Genomic DNA, 25,806 nt, shown 5'->3' with positions numbered 1-25,806 from the left:
TGCTGAAATCCTTTGAATGGCAATGATATATATCGTCAGTATGGATGCCCAATCTCCCTATTGACAGCGGAGCCAAAATGAAAAGGCGGAATATCACTATTCGTGCAGTCAGATTTCTGACTAACACAATTGTTGTGCAAGTGGGAGTGAATCTCTGTATCTTCAATATAGACAGATGTTTCAAAGCACTTCTCAGAAGGGTTAACAAATAACTTAATGCTGAGTTGCATAAGGAAATTCACCAAAAACGATGGCAAATAGGTGGCAAGGAAAATAGGAGAGGTTTATAACAGGAGACAACTTCATAGCTAAGAACCAATTAAAATCATACCCTCAATAGAATAGTTTTTATTACATTTTCTGATCATTTATTTCTTTTTTGTTTTTTTTTGCTAATTGCACCATGGTCCTCTCACACATACTGCTCGTGATTTAAAAAAATATTCTACAAAGCAATCTTTTTCAAAATAAAGTCATGATTTTTGAAATTTAGCTGATTTCTTCTCTCCCGACACGCCGCCATAGCAACCTCTGTGCATTTGCAACACTTTTCCAAGCCTATTTGAAGACGAGGGAGGGAGGGAAAAGAGAGAGAGAGAAAAAATAGTTTCTTTCACTTTGATTTTTTAAAAAAAAAATGATGTATACAGAATTCGCAGCACTTGTAAGCAAAAGTTTCATCAGTAATGTTGCTTCAGCAGCACCTGTGTCCTCTCAGCCAACCCACCCGAATATTTCGCACGGACGCCGGTACAGCGCAGGAACTGGGGAGCGAGAAAGCAAGAGAGACTCCAAATCCACCGGCTGAGGGTATCTCCAGGCCGGAGCTTACCACCAACCTGTTAGCTAATGGTTGGTTAGAAGGTCTCCTCACTTGTGTTGGTATCACTCCACGGGGTCATCGCAGTTGCTCTTCCAGCCAGAAAAGAGGAATATTAAAAAAATAAATGGGCCGGGGCCCACGGTGCTGACAGGGCCTCCCTTGGAGCCAGTTGGTTTGCAGAGGGTGGGTGTATGTCTGTTATGTGCGTGTAGGTGGCGGCGGAGGAGGAGGAGGGAGAAGGGGGCAGGGAGGTGGGAGACTTTCTCTCTCTTTTTTTTCCAGACCCCTCTGTTTTCTCTGGGAGGGGAAGTGAGGTGGGGAGGGGGGGTGGCTGATTGAGGGAGGGAGCGAGCGAGCGAGGGAGAAGGGGGTTGCTGCAGCGCACTGACTGACAGCACAGAGGGAGGGTTGTTCTCTGGCTCTTTCCAAGATGGCCACCAACGATGGAGTAATGCAATAACTTTACATCGCGACTGACTGTTTTTTTTTTGTTTTTTTTTGGGGGGGAAAAAAGTTGAGAGGCTGCTTTTTAAGAAGAGACCCTCAGATAGAGAGGGAGGCGAAGGAGGGGGAGAAGAAAATAAACTGCATTCTGGCCCTTTTTTGTTTCTCTTCAGAAGAAGAAAGAAGAAGAAGCACCATGTCTGATGTGTGTGTCTGTTGCTGGCAAACACCTTTGGATTAGAGCCGGCGAGGACTTCAACCGAGAGCTGGGGCTTTTTCTGTCTTCCTTCATGATTTGAGAGGAGGATTAAAGGAACAAAAAAAAAGCGCCTTAGATTATATTGGATCTACTCCCCGAATTTCTCTTCCTATGTTTTTCTCCCCTCTCTCTCTTTACATTTCTCCTGTCACCATCACACACAGAATATTTTTTTCTCTGCGCCCGTGCCTGGAAAGTTTTGTGAAAGGCAGGGTTAAGCTACCGTCGAAAGGAGAAGAAGGGGGAAAAAGTCTCTTGTGTTTGTTTCTTTTGCCAGGAGCGAGAGGGATTTGGAAAGAAGAAGTAATTAGGAAGAACTTGAAGGGAAACAACAAAAACCTCGACGCGTGAGGCCGGATTTCTCTGATATCAAATCGTTTTTGTGCGTGGAGACGTGGCAAGAAGAGATTTCAAATATATGTTTTAAAGGGAAGGGAGGAAAACCCCTCAACATCGAAGATTCTGGATAAAATTTCTGCTGACCGCCAATCTCCTTTGATCAGAACAGAAAACTTGTTTACTGTTCAATAGAAAGCCGACAACAATAAACGGAGAGAGCCTTTTGCGTTAAATCCTAAAATATTTACAGGGGGGGGGGGAAATATTCTTTTCTGTTCTCTCAAACTGAACCGAGAGCGCTGTTTACACCGATGACAGTTGAGGTCATGAACACAAAAACTCCGCTCTTCTAGGATTTAGAAGGTAAGTTTTGTTTTAATTTTTTAAAAAATAAAGTTTCTTTTTAATTTTAATTCAGATGTACCGAATCGGTTTGCGTGGCTTCGCCTCCCTTTCAGGCCATTGGAGAAACGGGAGGGAGGGAAGGCAAGCGGGCGGGGGGGGGGGGGGGTCGGTCTGGGCGCCATTGTGCAACTTGCTCAGTCATGGTTTCTAAGCCTCCCCCAGAAGCTCTACTCTTGACGACTAGTATGCATCTATATTTCATTTATACTTCTCAAAAGACAGCCAAATTTTTTTTTTGCCAAATACTCAACTGCTCTGCCAAGTGATCACTTCAAGCAAAAAAAAATAATTTTTTTTTTCTTAATTGCACCATTTTGTTGACGAGAGTTGGAGGGAGCGGGGAGTCGAAGTTGGGGAAGGATCGGGAAAGAAAATACTGGGTGCAAATGAGAGCATTCAAGGACTTTTAATGCACAGTTCCTGTAACAACCGATCACTTTTATTTTCTGTTACGATATTTGTGTCACCATTTTGTTGACTGTAGGAGTTGGAGGTGGGCGAGTTGTTGGTGGGTGGTAAAGAAAATAATAGGCATGCATTAAGTGTGCAAAAATGCATGGTTGCCGTGAGAATTGATTACTTTATTGGCTTGCAATTTTTTTTCTCTCTTCAACTGGAGTTGGAAGGGGAGGAGTTGGTGATGGAAGAGGAAAAATACTGTTCAGACATTAGCGTGCAAAATGCACGACCCCCCCCATAAAAATTAATAGCACTTTTTCCTTGGTTTTAATTTTCATTAATATTGGAAGAGTTTGTAGGGGTTGATGATGGAAAAAAGGGGAGGTAAAGCACATCCAGACACGTCTGGAGACAAAGCCAGTAAGCGTCCCCTGAAAAGCTGTCAAGCAGGATTATTTTTCCTAAAAAGCAACTTCAATTTCCACGTTTTGTGATTGGGCAATGGAAATGTTTCATTAATATGTAGGGTTTGCCTATTTCCCCGACTTTAAATTTGTTTTTTTTTATCGATAGCAAAACCGCCCAAGCCCTTGTGTGTCCAAACTGCGCGGTCAAGTTGCCAAGTGTAGTTCTAGCCGCCCAGTCATGGCGGATCCGCTGTCCGTGTCGGTGTGTGACCCGAGTGTGTGTATTTTTAATTTACACGCTACTATTCTTAATTTGCATTTTGACACCTCGCGGATCATTTTACATTTCCAGCTGCTTAATGTAAAAATCAGTTCGTTTATGTTCATATCGAGTTAATGTAAGAGTCGAGCATTTTCAAAATCTGCTTTGACGTTGTGACATGGCCTGAAGGTTTTGGGCCTTCTTGCATTGGCTGACATTGCTCAGTTGGCAGTTTTAAATTTCCTCCTCTTCGTTTGGTGATTGCTTGTTAAACTCATAATGTTACAATAACAAGACTTTGCAACCCCAGGTCTCAGCAAGAGACTTGGATTGCGATAGCATTTTCACTTTCCTTTCAGGGTGTCTCAAAACAATTTACATCCAGAAGTGTTACTGTTGTAAAGTCAGAGACGTGGCAACCAGCTTAAGCATAAGTGCTCAAGATGATAAATATTGGCCAATCAGTGCAAAGTAGGTTCATGGGTTCTTTTGCATTTATCTGAGATCTGACTAAATTTCTCATCTGAAAAATGACAGTGGTACTCCCTCAGTATTGTATGAATTGGTATTCCAGGTTCAGTAATATATATAACTTCTAATTTGCGAGCCCTCTATGTTAGGTTAGAAATCAGTAACTTTGGGAATTGGTGTAAGACCAATTTACTATCTACTGACTAGCATTCTGTTTCTGCCTATTTTGGGGAAATTGCTGGATCTGTTAAAGTTATCTTTAAGCCTTTGGATTGTATTTGTTTCAGTGCTGTAATGCCAATGGCCCTTTATTCTGAAAGGCCATAAGCTAGAGAAACATTTTTAGAATAAAAACAATGCTGGAGCAACTCAGTAGGTCCAGCAGTACCTTTGGAAGCAAGAGGTGTATGTTAATGAGTTGGAACAAGACCCTGTATCAGTCTTGGTGTATCAGTCTTGATTTTGACTTGCGTCTTTTGCCTCCACAGATGCTGCTTGACTTGCTGGGTTCTTTAAATGTTCTATTTTTTTAAAATTCCAGTATCTTGTCCCTTTTGTCTTCATTGTAGTTAGCAGCTGGTCAATTGTATAGTGACATAGAAATAGATTAAAATGGTAAATAACAAAATAGTTTTTGATTATATCATTGCATTTCATTACGAACAATGGATTTTGGGTATCTTCAACAGTCAAGTTGGTTGGTGGTATCAATTTTAGAGTTAGTATTGTTAGGGGAGGAAGTGGATAGTAACAGGCCATAATGTTGGCTGCTAATTCAACAGATGTCTCTTTTTTAAAAGAATAAATAAGCCTGAAGTTTGTGGGGGTAAATTTTTCATAGAAAAGCATTTTATTATGACAGTTGGGAATTGCTGGGCTATGGAATATATTTTGATTCCTATTTATTTATTTATTGACATACAACACGGTGTCAATCCTTCTGGCACTTCAAGCTGCGCCGCCCAATAATCCCCTGATTTAATTCTTCCTGACTAATCACAATGAAATTTACAATGACCAGTTAACCTACCAACTGGTACGTCTTTGGAATGTGGGAGGTAACTGGAGTACCCAGAGGAAAACCATGTGGTTGTGGGGAGAACGTACGAACTCCTTACAGGCAGCGACAGAAATTGAACCTGACTTTAAAGTGTGCTAACCTCTACGCTGCTGTGCTGCTCTCGTGTTAGTCCATGCTTGCACTTTGCTAGCTTGTCTCCTCTCCATAGTCGACACATTCACAGCAGAAAATGTGGACTTTAATATTTTTGTTATTAACATTGTGGAACTTTTTTGAATTTTGTAATGTTAACTTTTGAAAATTTAAGTCTGGTTTATATAACTAGCACTGTGTTTGAAGAAACTGATTCTTTGCAACAACTTTATTTTGAGAGTGATGATTGTATTTTTGGGCCTGAATTTTGGACATGTATGTATATATTCAGATTCAATGATACTAGGGGATTGAACTTAAATAATATACAGATTTGCAGGAATTCCTAACTGGTTGAGGTGAACAGTTCTATAGGCATTCAACATTCACCAGTTCTGTGATATTTTACTGCAGTGGAATTTAAAATGGAAATGTGTCAAGAGTAATATTGTAGTGGAGACTAAATTGCATTTGTGCCTCTTGGTCAGTTATCTGTTGCTATTTTTAAATACTTTTAATCAAAAAGCAAATGACTGTTGATGCTGGAAATCTGAAATACCAGAAAATGCTCAAGCAGCATCTGTGAAGAAAGAAACTGAACTCGGGCTTTGGGTCAATGATCCTTCATTACAATCTATTGTAAAAGTTCACTAACTTAGTGCAACAACTCTGTACCTATGTCCACAGATGCTACCTAATCTGAGTGTTTCTAGCGTATTCTGTTAACACTTAGTTTGATTTTCTCAATTGAGTCCTGTAAATTGAAGCAAATATTCTTCATATTATCAAGGGATTATGCTTTTAAAAGTAAAATGTAAAGGTGTGTCCACATGAGAGATCAGGATATGTGAACCGAAGGCTGGTCAAAGAGATGTCTTTTAATGCATATCAAAGATGGACGTGCTTTTGGAAAAGAGTTTGAGGTTGGGGCCCTGGTAGCAGAAGCCACTGCTGCCAGGCAACTAAAAGATGCAAGGGAGTTAGTTGAAAACTCAAAAGATGTAAAGGTTCTAGGAGTGGATAGAAATGAATATGTGGAGATATTTGAAAATAGGTAGAATTTTTAGAAAATAAACAATTTAAAAAAAGATTTCTCAAAAATGAGAAAATCAGTGGATGCTGGAAATCAAAACAGTACAGGCAAAATGCTGGAGGAACTCAGCAGGCCAGACTGTATCTATGGAAAAGAGTAAACAGTGGATGTTTTGGGCTGAGACACTTCTTCAGGACCTTCTGTGGTGCTTAAAAGAAAATTCTTGTTTTGTGCAGCTGATGTTAACATCTATCTATTGTATTTATTGCAGTCATTATAGATTCATAAACTAATCTGCATATTTTGTGAATTGAAATTATCCTTATGAGTAGAAAATATTGCTATTAATCATATGGTACTATTATCAATATTAACTGGGTTGGCCATCACAGACTTTTCCTGCCATGCATAGTATATTATGATTTCATCTAATTTTTAAGCGAACTATCCTCCAAACATGAGATATTAGAGGTGTTCGAGAACTGAAAACATTATACAGACTGACCATTTTAACCTCTGTCATGGGAAAAGTTCTAGAAACAACAATTAGAGACTCATTTTGGTTTGGTGCTAATTTAAAAAAAAATACATAACTTATTTTTTAAAAGGGTTTGTGAGTAAAATAAACTTGAAAAGATGTAGTATATTTGTTATCAAAACAGAAGGCTAAGGAATAAAATGAGGTGTAGAAGGATAGAAAGAAAATTGGCCCAGTGATGCAGCAGTTTGTGTTGCTGTCTCCATAACCCAGTCTCAAGCCTGATTTCCAGGGATCTTCATGGTATTTGCATGTTCTCCCTGGACTGAGTGGATTTCCCACAGGAATGATGTTTTACCCCTTCATCACAATGTGCCAGTTGGTACGTTGTCAATTGTCCCTTGTGTAAAATGGGTAGTATGAGTTACAAGATAGTTGATGGGCATGAGCGGGAAGAAGGAAAACCTTCTGGAGAAAGTAGGGGTTTAGGAGTAATAAAATTGTTGTTAGAGATGGCACTAGTTTGATGCACCAAAAGATATCCCCTCCTACCATAAAATGCAGAAAACAAAATCATAAAAGAATTCGGGGTTGTCCCATTTGAAGCAGAAAGTGGGAGTGGGAATATTTAAATTCATGAATGGTATGGTTGATGGCAAGATTCTATTCTCATTGATAGAATGAATGATATTAACTCATTTTCAAAAGGTGATTGGTGTTTTTATGTAGATTGTGTCCACTGTTAGTGGTAATGCTAACATTCAAAGGGGGTTGGATTAGATTGTTCCTGGTACCTTACTAGGCTACCTTGCTATAAGACAAGAAGCAAAAAATGTTGACGACAAATGCAAATGGACATGGTCAATGTACAAGGAGCATTTGATGGCTTTGGGCATGCACATATTGGAGCTTCGAAGAATCATTGTGGGGGAGGGTCCCATTGAAACGTATTGAAAGGCCTGTCTAGAGTGGAAGTGGTGAGGATGTTTCAAATAGTAGATAAGTTTAAGTGCAGAGGACACAGCCTCAGAAAAGAAGGGCATCCCTGTGGAACAGATGGTGGTGAATTTGTGGAAGTCATAGGGTATATATAAAGCAGAGGTTAATAGGTTTGTGATTAGTAAGGTAGATGGGAAGAATGGGGTTGGGAGGGGGGAAATTGGCCATAATGGTATGGAGGAACAGAGTTGATGGGCTGAATGACTTAATTCTACTCCAATGTCTTATTGTAATTTTATTATAACAATTTGATAAATTTAATGTTATGTAATTTCCAGGAAGTTTACTTCATCTATTTAAAATTACAAAATTGATGATGATGTTGATGCAGCAATGAACTAGCTTGGTCAGATGGGCTATACTAAAATATGACTATTTCCAGATTGTGTTTATTTCAGTCACAGATCCTCATCACTTTCACATTTTCACAGCATAATTTCTGAAAATTGGTGGATAATCTAGGTGCAAAGAGTATATTTAAAAAAAGCTTGCATTGTTTGGCTGATTTCTTGGGCAACTTAAAACTTGCTGAATCACTGGAAGCTCTTCACTACAGGGCCACCTACAGTCTTTTTACAAATTAAGTTATGTTCACCATTCAGTGTGAATCTAATGGGATCCATAGCTACTGCAAAGCTGTAGTCCATATGCTAAGTAAAATGCACAATTTTTCTGAAATTATGATAGGAGTATTTACCTATTTAGTAAACATAGTCTCTGTCTTAGACTTAAATTTAATTTATTGTTTTACAAATTGAATTTTTAGAAAAGAACTATATATTTATGTAGAGATACAGCACGGAACAGGTCCTTCTGTCCCAATGAGCCACACCACACTGCTCAGCAACCCACATACTTAACCCTAGTAGGTCAGCTGTGGGCAAATAGGCTGAGTTCAGATAGAGCCCAGCTAGAAACAAAGTGGAAGTCAGTAATATATTGTAGTTGTGGCTTATTTGTTAAACTGTTGAAAAAAAATTTTTCAAAGCTGATGTTTGGAACAGATATTGAAAGGTATGCAAATTAATTATATTCAATATTTATATTCAAAATTAAGGAATGAACAGAAATTCAAGTGATGAAAGCTTTTTTTTAAAAAAAATTAAGATGTATGCAGATATTTGTGGATGTATACAAACTATTTCTGTGGAAGTGTTAACCCCAGGTCTTGAAAATCTGTATTTGGTTCTCTTCTCTATTAACCCTTTAAGTTAATGATGAATTTTATTTTTCTTGGGGCTCATTATCATAGTTTTCTTGCTATAAGAGAAATAGTCATAAATGGAAATGGAGTGGGATTTGATATTTCTCCAGTGAGCACGTGGTAAATTACTTTGTGATTCTGGGATATCAAAGAACGCTGGCTATGTTGAACATTGTTGAACAAGTTTTAATCAGATTGGGACTTGGAGACGAGTCAAAAGGGAGAGTGGGTTTTTGTGTTCGCCCTTCTGAACTCTTTCTTGGATCGTTCATTTCATCCTTTTCAGTGGTGGTACAGCCTCTTGACTTCAGTAGTTTTATCACGTATGAGCTAGATGCGTAACATCAGTAAGTTTAAGCAATAGGTTTGGTAGCATTCATCTATATTTAACTGCAAGTTTTAAAGTTTTATAACACTGAAGGCAAGTGTTCTACTATGGGCATGTATCACTGAAGCATGTGGATGAGCTTCCCTTCCCCAGCCCCTCCATGAACTTGTGTTGTAACTTTTACATTTACTGATTACCAGAAACACATTTAATTTTCTGAAGGAAGTTTGAGTATCGACTCTCATTGAATGTAGAAGAATATATCAGGACAGCATCAGGTGGAGCAATCGGATCTGGTGAAGTTACAATACAACAGAAGCAACATGTCAATGAATCAGCTAAGTAATTCTACAATTAGCACTGCAGAACCTCTGCAGTCCTGCCATATTCAGTCAGGTGGTGGTGAACAATAATAAGTAATAGACTTCCACAAGGGTGGAGAATCCCACATTTGAGTGTAATGGGTGAAAACCTTTAGCCCAGGGTGAGCGGAAGAACCATCCTTGCAGTTCCATGAGGTCTTCGTTGTCAATTGAGTTCTCTCAATGCAGCAAATGCTAAGACATTTGACACAACCCCAATTGTAGCGCTGAAGGATATTCTGAAACTTGCTGCATTGCTGGCTAAGCCACTTCTATAGCGTTACACTGGTGTCTACCTGTTCAGTTAGAAAATTATCCGGTTAATTCTGTTTATGAAAATCCCAACCCAATGTGTAAAGGCGCTTGTTTATTCTAAGTAGCCTCCAATCCATCATTGCAGGCATTCTTTGTATGCATGACTTACTCGCAACAATTTTCCCATTGATAAAGCAGTGTTCAGGCTTGTACTAGTAATGGCAAGTAATATTAAGACAAAAGTATCAGGCAGCAAATATATTGAGAAAATGAAAATCTCCCCTTGGAAGTTCATCTGTCTTACCACTATTGGTATGTCAGGGTGGTTGACAAAGGCTGGGCAAGGATAGAAGCTGAAGAACACCCATTGACATGAAGGAAGTTGATTGAATATTGCCTTGGTCTGCAGATAGCATTCATTGCTTCACTATTAGAGAAGAACTACAGTCGAAAGGAATACCTCATTTTTCAGCTTGCAAAGACCAGAAGATGGGCCTTAGATTCAGAACCAAAGAACTTTTGCAGTGATGTGTGGAGTATAGAGAGATCAAAGTGTGCTTGTGCCCGAAACAAAAATTTAGTGTGTATCTGCTGTAAGTATAGAGTCATAGAGCTGAAGACTTGACGTCAAGGGCACATTAGCCTTGATCATTTTAAAAGGCAGAGCAAGATTGAGGGACTAGGTAACTTGTTACTCCTATTTTCTTGTTTGTGTACACTGAGGCTGAGCTAGGCTTAAATCATAACATAAATATTATCAGTATGAGAGACCAGGGATTCTCTAACATCCAGAGTGTTTTCACTTTTTGATGCACCTGGGCAATTTTCTGTTTCGACATGTCAATGCTATAACTGTACGAGAACAGATTGATTGGAGTCCTAGCCGATTCTAGTGTACAGCTGTTTAATACTAACTGCTATGCTATTTGCAGAAAGACTTCAGATTTTTTTTACTTCGTCCCTCATAATTTGTTATTTTAAAATATTGTAAGTATCTGCCATGGTTAAAATCTGAATCACAACACTCAGTTGCTAATTATTAGGTTAGGCAACATCAGTGGAGAGAAAACAAGCACTATTTCAGAATTGGAAAAGTCCTAACCAGTACTTCATTCCTGAGAGTTACATTATTCTCCCTAAAAGCAACCCAAACGTGGAAAGCTAGTATCTGCAATTATGTTCTTGGTATAAACTTTTCAGACCTATTATTATCGGTTTCTGAAATTCCAGTGATATCACCATTGTTTCTAATGGAAGCAAGTTACTTGGGGCAAACTGCTTTGCTATTGATAGTAAATGGCAGGTGGCATAGTCCATTCTTCCAGAAGTTTCATGGCATAAGTCTTTGGTTTGAAAGTTGTGCAGCCACTTTTCTTCTGATTAAGGCTGTTAGGCTGATACATTTCATATCAGCTTCAGTTGAATGTTGGTTTTTGTTTTCATGTTATTAGTTGCAGTGCCGTTTATTAAAGATTGAATTGCATTGACTTCTTACATTCTACACATACATGAGTAAAAACCTTTACATTATGTCTCCATCTAAATGTACAATGTGCAATCATAGTAATTTATAATAAATAGAACGGACAGTGTAACATAGAAATACACTCAAATCAGCGTGAGTTAATCAGTCTGATGGCCTGGTGGTAGAAGCTATCCTGGAGCTTGTTGGTCCTGGCTTTTATGCTGTGGTAGTTTCACAGATGGAAAGCAGCTGGAATAGATTGTGGTTGGGGTGACTTGGGTCCCTAATGATCTTTCAGGCCCTTTTTACACACTTGTCTTTGTAAACGTCCTGAATTATGGGAAGTTCACAACGACAGATGTGCTGGGCTGTCTGCACCACTCTGCAGAATCCTGTGAGTCAGGGAGGTTCAAGTTCCCATACCAGGCAGTGATGCAGCCAGTTAGGATGCTCTCAATTGTGTCCCTGTAGAAATTTCTTGGGATTTGGGGCACCATACCAAACCTCCTCAAATGTTTGAGGTGAAAGAGGCACTATTGTGCCTTTTTTTTAACTACACAGCTGGTGTGTACAGATCAGGTGAGGTCCTCGGTGATGTGGGTGCTGAGGAACTTGAAGCTGTTTACCCTCTCAACCCCAGATCTATTGATGTCAATAGGAGTTAGCATGTCTCCATTCCACCTGTAATCCACAACCAGCTCCTTCGTATTTTGTGACATTGAGGGAGAGGTTGTTGATACCACTGTCAGATGACTTCTTTTCTGTAGGTCACCTCATTTTTGTTTGAGATTAGACCAGTCAATGTAGTGCCGTCGGCACATTTAATTAGCAGATCTTGGGTATACAGCAAATAAAGGAGGGGACTTAGTACACAGCCCTAAGGGGCTTCTGTGTTGAGAGTCATAAGGGTAGAGGTGAGGGAACCCACTCTTAGCACCTGCTGGTGATCTGACAGGAGTCCAGCATCCAGCTGCACAAGGCAGGGTGAAAGCTGAGGTCTCTGAGCTTCCTGTCAAGCTTGGATGGAATTACGGTGTTGAATGCTGAACTGTAGTCCAAGACCAACGTTCTCACATAAGCATCCTTCTTCTCCAGATGCTTAAGGATGGTGTGTAGACTTGGGGCTGTTGTGTCATCTGTCATGCAGTTGTCTCGGTAGGCGAATTGTAGAGTGTCCAGCTTGGGAGGTGGTACCATGCTACAAATATAGTCCTTGACCAGCCTCTCAAATCATTTGCATAACATTGAGGTGAGTGCAACAGAACGACAGTTGTTCAGTCATGTTACAGTGGTCTTTTTTGGTACAGGGACAATGGTGGATAATTTGAAGCAGGAGGGCACTCAGCACTGGGAGAGGGAGAGATTAACTGTCTGTAAACACACCTGCCAGTTGTGCTGTGCACATCCTGAGTACTTCCCCTGGGATGCCATTCGGTCCTACAGCCTTGCGACTGTCCACTGGTTGGAAACATCTGTGTCCCTCAGCTTCATAGAGACCAGTTTGCTGGTTGTAGCTGTGGCTTTCCTCGGAGGCTCAGTTAGTGACATCGAACTGAGCGTAAAAATGATTGAGCTCATCTGGGGGAGAGGCTGCGATGTTGGCAGCACCACTACGTTTGACTTTGAAGTCTGTGATGGTATGCAACCCTTGCCACTAGTCACATGTGCTATTCGTTGTGAATCTTGACTCAATCTTGTCCTTGTATTGTTGGTAGCAGCCTTGATAGCTTTACGCAGATCATAGTTGCTTCTCTTGAGCTCCTGCTGATTGCTGGCAGCATAAACACTGTGTCGCTCGGTAAATGCTGCTGGCACAGAACTATTGATCCAGGGTTTCTGTTTCAGGAAGACCCTGACTAACTTTTGGGGGACAACGTTGTCAATGCACTTCTGGATGGAGCATGTGGCTCTATCCACAAACTCAGAGACATCCTCATCATGGAAGACATGATCTGATCTTATTACAAGTTAATTACTTTTATTGAGACAAGTAAATGTAGCAGTTTTTTTTAAGTACAGTTTACTTGAGGTAGTTCACTTGAGTAAATTGCAAATTGGTAAATGCTAGAAGATTTTAGATTTTTTTACTTAAGACCTGGTGACTGTTCAATGATCAGCAATTGAAATACATATTTTCAAATCAGTGGATCTTGTACTTGTGATTTGTTGTTTAAGCATAAACTGTCTGATCATTGAATCTTGAAAATGACAACTGTATCCTGAGTGCTCTAAGGTAAAAGGAATTTAGAGTTAATGCTTTTGAGAACTATGGTAGAACAGAAAACTTGATATTTTGCTGAATTAGCTGGAACAATAAGTAACAAGTTAGTCATGTACAACAAAAAAACTAAAATGGTTTTCAGACTCATGATTCCCATAGCATTTCAAACTATGGCAGTTGATTAGATTAGCTGGCAACAGTTTTTAATGAGGAATTTTAATCTCTTAATGTAGCCTTGTATCACAGGGTCACATGTGAACATGCATTAGAAGGAAGACAATGAGGTAAGTAAAGGCTTTGTATGTATTAGCTCTGGGTTTTTGGCTATTTTCTGGGGTGTTTCAGGTTATGGGATTAAGATGGCTAAAGTTGTTGCCAATAGTAGTGGACTTGGAATAGAGTTGCTTACGTCAAGCTTTTGCTTGCAAACATTGCCTTACATTACCAGTGCTTTCAGCTTGTGTTGCAAAACAGTGATGGGGGCCATGTATTATGATTTCTGTTGCTTTTATGTAGAAGTGATTTGTCTTTTTGTTTCTCTTATTCAAAATGGGCCCCCCAGTGAAAGCCTGATGCTTTAGGAAATTTGATAATGTTATTTTAGACCATTTTGTCTATTTTTTGAAAAAATATTGCTCATCACAATTTTTAAAAAATGCTTCTTGATTGCTTTTCTTACTTAGAATACATTTTTAAAACAGATCATGTAAGCCAGTTACTTTTGAACAGAAAACCATAGACATTTATTCATATAGAACATAGCTACAAAGTAAGAGGCGTGCGAAGTCTGCTCAACTGAAGATTCAAACAAGGAGCAGGAGTAGATGGCCTCCACCTTTTGAGCCTGCACTATCATTCATTGATATCATGGCTAATCTACCTCAGCACCATTTTCCTGTGCTATTCTTATATCTGTTTAGTTAATATACAGAAATTCAATTTTTTTTCTCAGTGAAATCAGTGACTGAACTTTGCTGTCCTCTGGGTTAGAAAATTCCAATAATTTTCCAGCCTCTAATCAAAGTAATTTTTCCTCCTCATTGTCAAAAATGGTCTATCCATCATTCTGAGATTGTGACCCTGTTTAACAAGTCCATAGAATATAAGAGAAGAATTAGGCCATTTGACTCATTGTGTCAGCTCTGCCATTTGATCATGGCTGATGTATTTTCCTTCTCAACCTCATTTTCTTCTCTTCTCTCCGTAACCTTTCATACTTTGGCTAATCAAGAACCTTTCAGCCTCAGCTTTAAATACACCCATTGACTTGGGCTCCACAGCAGACTGTGTGAAGAATTTTATAAGTTTTAATATGATTACTCATTCTTAGCCCTGAATGGTGGACCAGTCTTTTCAAACTCTCCTTGTATGATGGACCTGTGGTCTTTGCTCTACTCTGAGGTAGGTTTTATTTGGGGAAGATGATCAAAATTACGTACTACTGCCAGCGCTGTTTCACCCAAATCCTGTCTAATTGGAGCAAAACATAATTTCTTGTGCTCAGCATCCCAAGTATCACTTTCCACGTTAATTGGTTTCTGCATCAGTGTTAGTTTCCTGTGAACTCTGTACAAACATACCCGGAATTCTTTAAACATCAACTGAGTCTTCAAATTGCTAGTTCCAGTTTTGGTCATCTCAGTTTTTGCTCATTAAGTTTTATCTGCCGTGCATGTAGTTCACCCAGTCATGTAGATCGCCTGCATCCCCTTGAAGTTTCTTCACGTTCTCCTGCCTTCTCACAATCTTCCTCGTTTAGTATCATTAGAAGCTGTATATTTTTTACATGCACTAAGATTAGTGTTTGCTACAGCTATGTACAATTTTATATAAACCACAAATTTTAATCCCACACTGCTTTGTTAATCAATTTTAAGCTATGTTGGTGTTCCACAATTCTGTGCATTGTAACATAGTTGATGGATTTATGTTGGAAGTTGTTAATGCTTTCTCAAAATCTAATTAAACTATGATCCATTGATTCAACAAATTCTTGTCACATCTAATAGCTTATTCAGAAACATTGAAATCTAGCTGTATCTCTTCGAGAGTATGAACAATATGTGGAGAGATTTCTGATGTAAATTATATTTATTTAGTTTGAATCACTTTCCCATCAGAGTCAACAAAATTATATTGGCACTGATGGGGTTAAACCTTTTTTCCTTTCAACTTCACTATTATGCGACCAAACAGAACCTGAGTGCAGTATTTTCCCCAATCAAAAATTGAGTTCAAAGTGAATAGGCTTGAGTGAAATGTGTTGATATCCTAGTTTCGTTATGGTTTCTGGAATTTCATCAAATTGCGACGTCATTTGTCTTTCTGTATGCTTCCACACAGAGCTGATTGGTTAATGGAAGTAAACTGGTGTTCCACGCAGAGTATTGGAGTACAGTGTCTGTTCCACCCGATGATTAGATAACTCAGTTGTCAATCTCTGGGTGTTTTCCAAATTAAGGTTACGAAAGCTTATACCCAGGGTGCATTACTTTGATAGCATCAGTCGGTGGCAGGGAAACTTGGAGTCTGGCTGGTTGGAGAACAGCCAGGAAAAAGCAGCCATAGTGCACAGCGACTTTGCGTCGCAGACAGTCTTCTTTGCCCACTTGCCATGAGTACGTATGGTATTCATAGCAGCAGAGGGTGCTGGGGGAAGGGGAAATGAATGCAAAGACCAAGTTTTTAGATTGATCCCTCCGATCAACTTTTACAATTGGACAGCAATTGTAATTTCATTTTGAGCACAATATTTTAACTGTTTATTTAAATTGCACTTGGGCATTTACACATTGTCAGACTTGCGAAATCTGTTTTCATGTAAAATAATATATAGGAAGCATTTCCCAATATTTTAAGTCTTTTGTGATTATTTTGCAATAATGTCACTACTAATGTTTGCACCAACAATAATGCATAAACAAGCATTTGAGAGCTCTTTTTTTTGTTTGACAGGGGTATAAAACAAGTTCAATAAATTTAAAACTAGAAAATCATCTACCTCAACATGTTTTTTTGGATGTGGGCATTGCTGAAAAGGCCAGATTTTTTGTCCGTTACTTGTCACCTCAAAACAGAAGCTTGGTTGGCATAGTTAACATTGCTTTTTTCTGAGATTGGAGTCAATTAAATCAATGATAGGAATGGCAGGTTTCTTCCCATGAAGTGCATTAGGTTTCTAAATTGTAATTTGGTGTATTATTATATGGACCAGGGTACATCCATACATACAGATAATTTCATCAACTACATTGAAGTAATACAGTGGAAAAGCTATGATATTGAACAGTATGTGCCCTTTGGCCCATGATGTTGTACAGACCTATATAAACCTACTCCATGTTCAGTCTAATCCTTATCTCCTATACAGCCCATAATCCTTCATTTTTCTTACATCCATATGCATATCTAAAACTCTCTTGAATGCACCTATTGTGGCAGTCCTTGGCAGGGGCTCCAGGCACCTAACACTCTAAAATAATATATCTCTGACATCTCCCCTAAGCTGTCTTCCACTCATTTGTGGTATTGGTTGTTGCTGCTTTTGGGGTAAAGGGGCTGAATGTTCACTAAATCTCTCATAATTTTGTACATCTCAATCAAGTTGCCTCTCATCCTCTTCTGCTCTAAAGAGAGAATCTCTAGCTTGCTCAACCTTCCTTCATAAGATCAGTCCTCTAATCCAGGCAGCATCCTGTTAAATCTTCTTTGCACCCTCTAAAGCTTCCACATCTTTAATTTAATGAGGTGACCAAGATTGAACAGAATACTCCAAAGTGTGGTCTAACCAGTGTTTTCTAGAGCTTCAACGTTATCTCCTGACTCATGAACTCAAACCCCAGCCCAATGAAGGCCATCATATCATAGGCTGCCTTAACCCTCCTATCAACTTGTGTGGTAGTTTTGAGAACTAGTGACTTGGACCCCAAGATGCCTTTGTTCTCCATAGTAAGAATCTTGCCATCAACCCTAAATTCGGTTGTATATACTTTGATGTGTATTACTCAACACTTTCCTGTATTGAACTCCATCTGCCACTTCTCAGCCCAGTGCTGCAACCTGTTAATGTCCCATTGTAACCTATGACATCCTTCTGCGCTATCTAAAATACCAGGAACCTTTTTCTCATCTACAACCTTGCCCACCCTTCCACTTCCTCAACCAAATCATTTATAACAATCATAAAGGATGGGGATCCCAGAAGAGATCCCTACAGAATATAACCTCCTGGCTGAATATGCTCTATCTACTGCCATGCTCCATCTTCTCTGGGCAAGCCAATTCTGAATCCATGCAACCAGATTTCTATAGTCTTGTGTTTCATGACTTTCTGCAGGAGCCTACCATGGTGAATCCTGTCATTGGCCATACTAAATCTACATGTAGTGGATTCCAGTTAATTTGATCTTTGGTTAATCAGGGCAGTCACTTATTTGCGACTACTCTTGAAGAACAGAAACTAATCAAGAAAATAGTTGGGATTCCCTTAGCTTATTTGGGACAGTATGCCATTTAATTGGGACAGGAGACTAATGCAGGCGGGTGTACTTGCATGGCCATTAGACACTACATTGTGCTTAGAGCAAACTGTTTTAAAGTAATGTTTAAAGTAGTGTGTCTTTGTATTCAAAAAGCGGGGATTTTTTTCTGGTCACTGATAGTTAAGCAATTTCAAACTGTTTCGCTCACTGCAGTTTCAAGCATTCAGGCAAGCTTGGAGATGCCAGAAACAGCTGGGAGTGAAATGGAAACAATTTCACTACTTAAAGTTAGGAACTACAAAGAGTATGAGGGTATTGGCAATCATCTTGACCTTTACAGTGAAAATTAAGATTTTGAAGGTTCATTTGTTGAAAGCATTGTATGCAAGTAGTCCATTATCTACACTAGGTGTCTGTGCTGGATTTTGTCTTTTACAGTCAATCAAAAGAACGTGGCAGTTCCTCCATTGATAACTATTAGGGCCAATGCATAGTTTTATGGTAGTGTTGTTCTAATTTGTTCCATATTTCATTTAAATACTTAATCTGTTGCTCAGTAGATTTTTTTATATACCTTTTAAACTATTTCCATGAAACCGGCTAATTGGAGCAGCCACTTATTTGGGCCAAAATTTGCTGGTCATTAACTGGAATCCACTATATACCACATCTATTGCTCTGCCTTGTTTTGTCAGCTCCTCGGTAAGCTCAATTGGGGTCATGAGCCGTCACCTGTTCCTGACAAAGCCATGCTGACTGTCCCTTGTATGTCAATGCTTGTTTCCTCCCTCTTTCCCAACACTAACTCACTGATTTATATTTGTCAGGATAATTGCTATTGCCTTGAAGAACTGAATATTAGCTGTCCTTCAATCTACTGTGGCAAGTGTGATTCTTAACGCCCAACAATCTCTTCCCTCATTTCCTTTAGTAACCTGGAGAATGGAACAATTACAATAGAAGTAATACTCATCTGCAGAGATCAGCTTGCAATAAGTCATCGTACACTGGCACTATCTTGCATGAGATAGTTTGATGATATAATTTGTTTTTTGTATAATCCAAATGAACTCTGCAGCATGCGTCTTCTGTAACTGCAGTACGTAATTGTATTGGAATCATTTTGGACTTTACAACTGGGTGTGTCTGGCAAAGCAAGTGGGCTGAGTCCAAATGAAAGTAGATTTTGAGAATCAAATTGTAAGAGATGGTAGAGTGTGTAATCCAGGAGATTGCTTGAACATATTTTTTTTCTTTATCACCATGTTTTTCTATTCCCACATGTTACAATGTTTTGTGAGAAGTTTACAATTAAAAGGATGATTTCTGAGAAAGCCCAGCTCTGCAAATGGAAATTTACAACAATTGTTGGGATATTGTACTAATATATAATGTGCAACATAATGAGAAATTGTGCAGTTAGTGTCTAAGATTGGAAACCCAGTGAAGGATCTTCAACATTGAAACATTAACACTGTTTCTGATTTCACAAATGCTGCCAGACGTGAGTGCTTCCAGCATTTTCTGTTTTTTTTTTAAATTTCATACCGTCAGCGTCTGTTGTTTGAAAAATTTGTTTATTGGTTCATCTGCTTGGGCATGAAAGGTAAATTTCAGATTAAGCAAATGAGAGAACTTCTCTGCCTATTATTAAAAAAAAATTACCATGACTACAGTATTTCGAAAGAACTGTGATTGAGATTCCTTAGCCTGTTGCGATAGTGAATTTCTAAAACTTGACATCCTCCTGCTGAAGTTGTTTCTCCTTATTTCTGAACATAATGGCATATTCCTTATTTTGAGACTATATATTTGGTTTTTAAACTTTAGTCAGAAAAACAATCTTCTGCCATTCATTCTTTCAAATCATAAGTGTTTTGTGTTTTAGTGAGATTACTTTTCATTCTTGAAAACGCTGGAGTCTACCAGCCTAGTCTGCTCAATTTCTCTTCAGCCCACAAATCTGACACTTCGGAACAAGTCTGGTAATCTTTGCTGTACTCGATCTGGTAAGCATTTTTTTTGTGTGTGTAAGGAGACAAAAAATTATACACAATTCTTTTGGTGTCCTCTCACTGAAGTCTTCTGTAATTGCACTAAACTATCTTCACTCCTATGCACACACCTCTTGGAATACAGGCCAACATGGCAGGTAGTTTCCTAATCTCTTGTTGCTGTTAAGTGTTGGTGTTCAGTAATTATGTACAGAGGGACATTAAGGTCCTTGTGAACGTCAATCATCACGCACTGAAATATGACCGCATTATATAACTTGCTGTGTTCTTGTGCTAAGATGAATGACGGGTGGCACGGTAACATAACGCTCTACGGTACCAGTAACCCAGGTTCAATTCCTGCAGCTGCCTGTAAGGAGTTTGTACGCTCTCCCCGTGACTGTGAGTTTCCTCCAGGTACTCTAGTTTCCTCCCACAGTCCAAAGATGTACCATTTGGGAGATTAATTGGTCATTGTAAATTGTCCCTTGAATAGGCTAGCATTAAATCAGGGGTTGCTGGGCAGCATGGCTTGAGGGGTCAGAGGGGCCTATTCCATGCTCTGTCAATAAAAAAAAAACTTATTTACAGGATTTGGGTATCACTGACAGGCCCAGCATTAATTGCCCTTTCTTCATTGCACTTCATGTAGAAAACATCCATGGCTTAACCACCATCAATCACCTTTGTCACCTCTTTTGGAGATACTCAGTCAAAAGATGTGAATTGTCCTGCCTGAAAGTCATGCTGGCTGCTGGTCCCTAATTAGGCCATTGTTTTCTATGCGCTCATATATCCTGTCTCTAAGAATCCTCTCCAGTAACTTCCCTGCATCATCAGCTCCTTGGGAAACTTGGTAATGTCCTGCATCGAAGGCCAGACTGTTGTTGGACGTCATGATTGTCTGGCATTTCTGCAGTTTTGAATGCTGAGTGCTACTTGTCGATGCCTGACTTTTTAACCAAGTCTTGTACAGTGTGTAGGCATTTGCTGAGAAATTGCACATTCTGTAGTCATCAGTGAACAGCTCCACTTCTGACCTATTTGATATATTGTGTACAGTTCTGGTCACCAAATTATAGGAAAGGTGTCAACAAAATAGAGAGGGTACAGAGAAGATTTATTAGAATGTTACCTGGCTTTCAGCACCTAAGTAACAGGGAAAGGTTGAACAAGTTAGGTCTTTATTCTTTGGAGTGTAGAAGGTTGAGGGGGGACTTGATAGAGGTATTTAAAATTATGAGGGGGATAGATTGAGTTGACGTGGATAGGCTTTTTCCGTTGAGAGTAGGGGAGATTCAAACAAGAGGACATGAGTTGAGAGTTGGGGGCAAAAGTTTAAGGGTAACATGAAGGGGAATTTCTTTACTCAGAGAGTGGTAGCTGTGTGGAATGAGCTTCCAGTAGAAGTGGTAGAGGCAGGTTTGATATTGTCATTTAAAGTAAAATTGGCTAGATATATGGAAAGGAAAGGAATGGAGGGTTATGGGCTGAGTGCAGGCCAGTGGGACCAGGTGAGAGTAAGCGTACGGCACGGACTAGAAGGGCCGAGATGGCCTGTTTCCATGCTGTAATTGTTATATGATTTTAAGAAAAGTTAGTAGGCGATGGAAGACTATTTAGCTGAGTGCTCTGCCCTGAAGAATTTCTGTGCAGTGTTGAGACTGGGATGGTTGACCTTTGATATACACAGCCATTTTGCGTTTGTGCAGGTTGTGACTGGAAGTTTTGGTGTGTGTTCTCTTTGGTCATTCATTTCAGTTTTACTAGAATAGAGCTCTGTGATTGCACACTGGGTCACTGATTGCACGCTGTGCTGATTTGACTTTGATCTGTGTTTTAACCAACGTTTGTGACAAGATGTAAAGCCAAGTTAAGTTCTCTAATCAAAACCAAATCTAGACATTGAGTAGGTTATCAGTAGGTGGTTACAGCTTGATGGCACCATTAGTAATAGTTTCCAACATTTTACTGGCTGCCTGACTAGTAATTAGTTGGACTGGATTTGTCCTGTTCTGTATAGAAGGCATATCCATGCAGCTTTCTATACTTTACAATGTCAGTTTTGTAACTGCTGGGACAGGTTGGTAGTGGCACAGCTAGTCATGAAGTTGATGACTCCAAAGTACATTACAACAAAGCCACTATTGGCATCTTGCTGTGAGTCATGGGCCGAAATGGATCACAGGGTCACTGAGTGATGATACTATTACTAAGTTGTACAGTGTGATTGAAGTTGGGTTGCTCATGGCTAGCATCAATTCCTGCCTAAGTAAGGACCTGGACCAGCTGCAATTTGCCTATCACAACAATAGGTCTGCAGTGGATGCAATCTCACTGGCTTTCCACTTAGCCTAGGCAATAGCAATACCTGCATCGTGCTGCTGTTTATTGACTACAGCTCAGCGTTCAACACAATCATACCCTTGGTTTTAATCACCAAGCTCAAAAACCTGGGCTTCTGTTACTGTATATATGATTTCCTCACCAGGAGACCACAGTCTGTGTGATTGGGAAGTAACATCTCTTTGCTGATAATCAACACTGGTGCACCTCAAGGATGTGTGCTTAGTCCACTACTCTATTCTCTATACACATGCGATTTATGGCTAAGCAAAGCTGAAATAGCATCTGTAAATTTCCCAACAACGTAATTATTGTTGGCAGAATTTCAGCTGGTGATGAGGCGTACAGGAGTGAGATAGATCAGCTGGTTGAGTGGTGTTGCAGCAATAACCTTGCATTCATTGTCAATAAGAACAAGTAATTGTTAACTTGATGAAGAGCAAGTCGAGAGATCACATAGTATTCCTCATCGAGGGATTAGAAGTGGAAAGGGTGGGCAATTTCAAGTTCCTTAGTGTCAACATCTGTGAGAACCTATCCTGGGCCCAACATATTGATGCAGTTGCAAAGCAGCACGACAGCGGCTATATTTCATTAGGAGTTTGAGAAGAATTGGTATGTCAGCAAATACACTTGCAAATTTCTACAGATCTACCATGGAGAGCATTCTAACTGGTTGCATCATGGTCTGCAGTGGCCACTGCACAGGATCAGAAAAAGCTGCAGACAATTGTAAACAACCAGCTCCATCATGGGAACTAGTCTCCCCAGCATCCAGGAAATCTTCAAATGGCAATGCCTCAGAAAGGTTGTATCCTTCATTAAGAACCCCATCACCTCAGGACATGTCCTTTTCTTATTGCTACCATCATGGAAGAAATACAGGAGCCTGAAGACATACACTCAATGATTCAGGAACAGCTTCTTCCCCTCCACCATCAGATTTATGAATGGACAATGAAATCATGAACACCACCTTACTTTTTTTCCCTTTTTGCAGGACTTGATTTAATTTTTTTATATATACTTATTGAAATTCATAGTTTTTTATTATGTATGGGAATGTACATCTGCCGCAAAATAAATTTCATGCCACTGATATTATATCTGATTTTGATCTTAGTAAGAAATATATATTCAAATAATGCGGGGGAGAAAAAGTATTAACTCTAAAGAAGTGCACTTGGAGCTGGGGTCTAAAACTCAATTCTTCTTGACTCTAATATTTTTAGGAAATGAATAAAATCTTAGAAGTTGGCTGCAGTAGCAGATCTTCTCTACCATTCAATGTGGTCATGACTTGCTAGCCAAACTTAGAATATTGTTTCTGCTTCTCCATAATTCTGTTAATATCTTTAAACCTAAGAACTGTATTTAACTGGTTTCAACATTTTTAATAATTTGGCTTCAATAGTTTTTTGTGGTAGGAAAGTCCATGGGTTCACCACTTTGAGGGAAGTACAACATAGCTTGTCCCATAATCTTAGACTGTGACTTCCATCTCTTGTGCAGGTATATGAGCTTCACTTCCAATTCCAATTAACGTAATCTGTCTTTGTACACCAGTTCTGCTATCCCAGAAATCTGTCTCAAGAGCATCCTTCAGACATGGAAACCAAAAGTAGTCATTAAGCTCCACAAAACTCTGATTACAGCAAGACATCCCTGCAGCTGTATTCAAATCCACTCATCAGTTGTACCTATATGGCTACCATAGAACATAGGAGCAGAATCAGGCTGTTATTCCATCATGGCTCATTCATAAATCCTCTCAACTCCATTCTCCTCTTAACCTTTGATGCCCTGCTAATCAAGAACCTATCAGCCTACACTTTAAATATACCCAATGTCTTGCCATCCACAGCTGTCTGTGACAGTGAATACCACAGATTCACTACCCTCTGACTAAAGAAATTCTTCCTCACCTCTATTCTAAAGGGATGTCCCTTTATTCTGAAGTTGTGCCCTCTGGTCCGAGGCTCTCCCGCTATAGGGAACATTCTCTTCACATCCACTGGATATAGGCCTTTCAATATATAATGGGTATCAATGAGATTGCCCTTCATTCTTCTAAACCTCAGTGAGAACAGGCCAAGAGCCATTAAATACTGTTCATTTGTTAAATCTTTTCATTCCTGTAAACCTCATCTGGGCCCTCTCCAATGCCAGCACATCCTTTATGTCACATTTAATTATTTAAATAAGATATATCGTGAGCAGCTGGTTAATAGCACAAAACCAAGCAGTATTCCTGTAGTCATACCTGCCACTTTTTTTGTGTGTGCTGGAGATGCTTATTGAATACTGATTTCATTCATTAGCTCCCTCTCTAGACTTTCTTTACCCCCAACATTCCTGATTGTGTATTCGTTTGTGAAGACCAAAAACAAGTATGTATTTACTCGCCTTTTATTTCAGAATCAGGTTTACCATTGACATACAGTATGTTGAGAAGTTTGTTTCTTGGTAGCAGTACAGTGCAATACATAAAAAAAAAATAGGATACAATAAGAAATATACACATTGATAAGTAGTGTAACAAGAGAGTAAAATAGTGCAGTGGTATTTGTGGCTTCTTGGACCATTCATAACCCTAGTGGAAGAAACTTTTCCTGGAACATCGTGTTTGTGTGTGCGTGTCCGTGTCTGTGTTCAGGCTCCTGCACCACCTTCCTAATGGTAATAATGAGAAGGGTTATGTCCTTCATGCATCCTTGAGATATGTTGTATTGTCAGTGAGAAGGTTTTTTGGAAGCAGATGGAAACTTATGACCATAGCAATGACATATTGAAAATGTCCTTGAACAGTTCAGCCATTTGATTGGCACAAGTTTTCAATGTCCTGCCAGGTATTTTTTTACCCTATAATAAATTGCCCGGATTCTAATGTAGGATTAGCAAAAATAAGTGCAGGTCCATCTATCTACTGAAATGTGCAGTTTGCTTTAATGCTCTCATCAAGCTTAATTTTGTACTGTTCTTCTTAACCATTCCCCATGTTCTCCTTTTCTCCTTTTTGTTAGATTTGCTGATCTTTTTGTTTTTTCCCAGATCCAGTGCAATACCTCATCTCTTTGTAAGATATGATTGTGCCACCTTTAGCTTTGTAATTTTTGGAATAGACCTCCATGTGTACTTTAATTGCTAGCCTTCGCTTGTGCACTGGAGAATGTTTCTTGAAGGGTTGGCATTGTGTCATAGACAAATTGGACTTGTGCGTTCATGGTTTCCTTAATTAAAATTTGGGAGCTTAGATTCTGAATCAATTCTCTCACCTTTATGAATAACTAGGCAACGGGGTGACCCGTTGGGGCACCCTTTGAGAGAAAGGTAGTGCAGTCTGATGTGACCAGAATGAACATTAAATTTTCTTCAATGCTATTGGTATTGCTTTGCTTTGGAAATTGAAGAATAAAAACCAGTTTATTAAAGAAGAAAGACGTGTAGCAAGGCAAATATAGCTCCTCCTTGTTTAACAAAGGACATTTCTGATGGCAACATTTCTGGTTGATCTGCCACCCTTGTGCCTCTCGTTGCCATTCTGGAGATGTGTAGTCCTTTCATGTGCTGTTTTTTCATTTCTTCTGTTGTTTGTTCTTTGTCTCTGATCTTAGAGACGTGCATTTCTCAGCTCTTCTGTCTCTTCCTCTCTCCTCCTTCTGTGCCTGTTGTTGTCAT

At 39.3% G+C, this 25,806-nt stretch overlaps 1 protein-coding gene across 3 annotated transcripts in view; it reads left to right on the top strand.

The window, feature by feature from the left end:
- Nucleotides 1-870: 870 nt before the first annotated feature.
- The window catches only part of kmt2ca (lysine (K)-specific methyltransferase 2Ca), a 479,075-nt gene continuing 454,139 nt past the window's right edge, over nt 871-25,806 (top strand). For 2 of the 3 annotated variants that reach the window (XM_059971840.1, XM_059971839.1), the window contains exon 1: nt 1,181-2,228. The gene's annotated coding sequence lies outside the window, so the exon portion shown is untranslated. Of the gene's footprint in view, nt 1,007-1,180; nt 2,229-25,806 lie in introns of those variants that run through there. The other variant, XM_059971838.1, reaches the window with a different exon arrangement.

Source organism: Hypanus sabinus, chromosome 6 (assembly GCF_030144855.1).
Source record: "Hypanus sabinus isolate sHypSab1 chromosome 6, sHypSab1.hap1, whole genome shotgun sequence".
Classification (NCBI taxonomy): Eukaryota; Metazoa; Chordata; class Chondrichthyes; order Myliobatiformes; family Dasyatidae; genus Hypanus; species Hypanus sabinus.
This window is presented reverse-complemented; position numbering and strand designations above follow the sequence as displayed.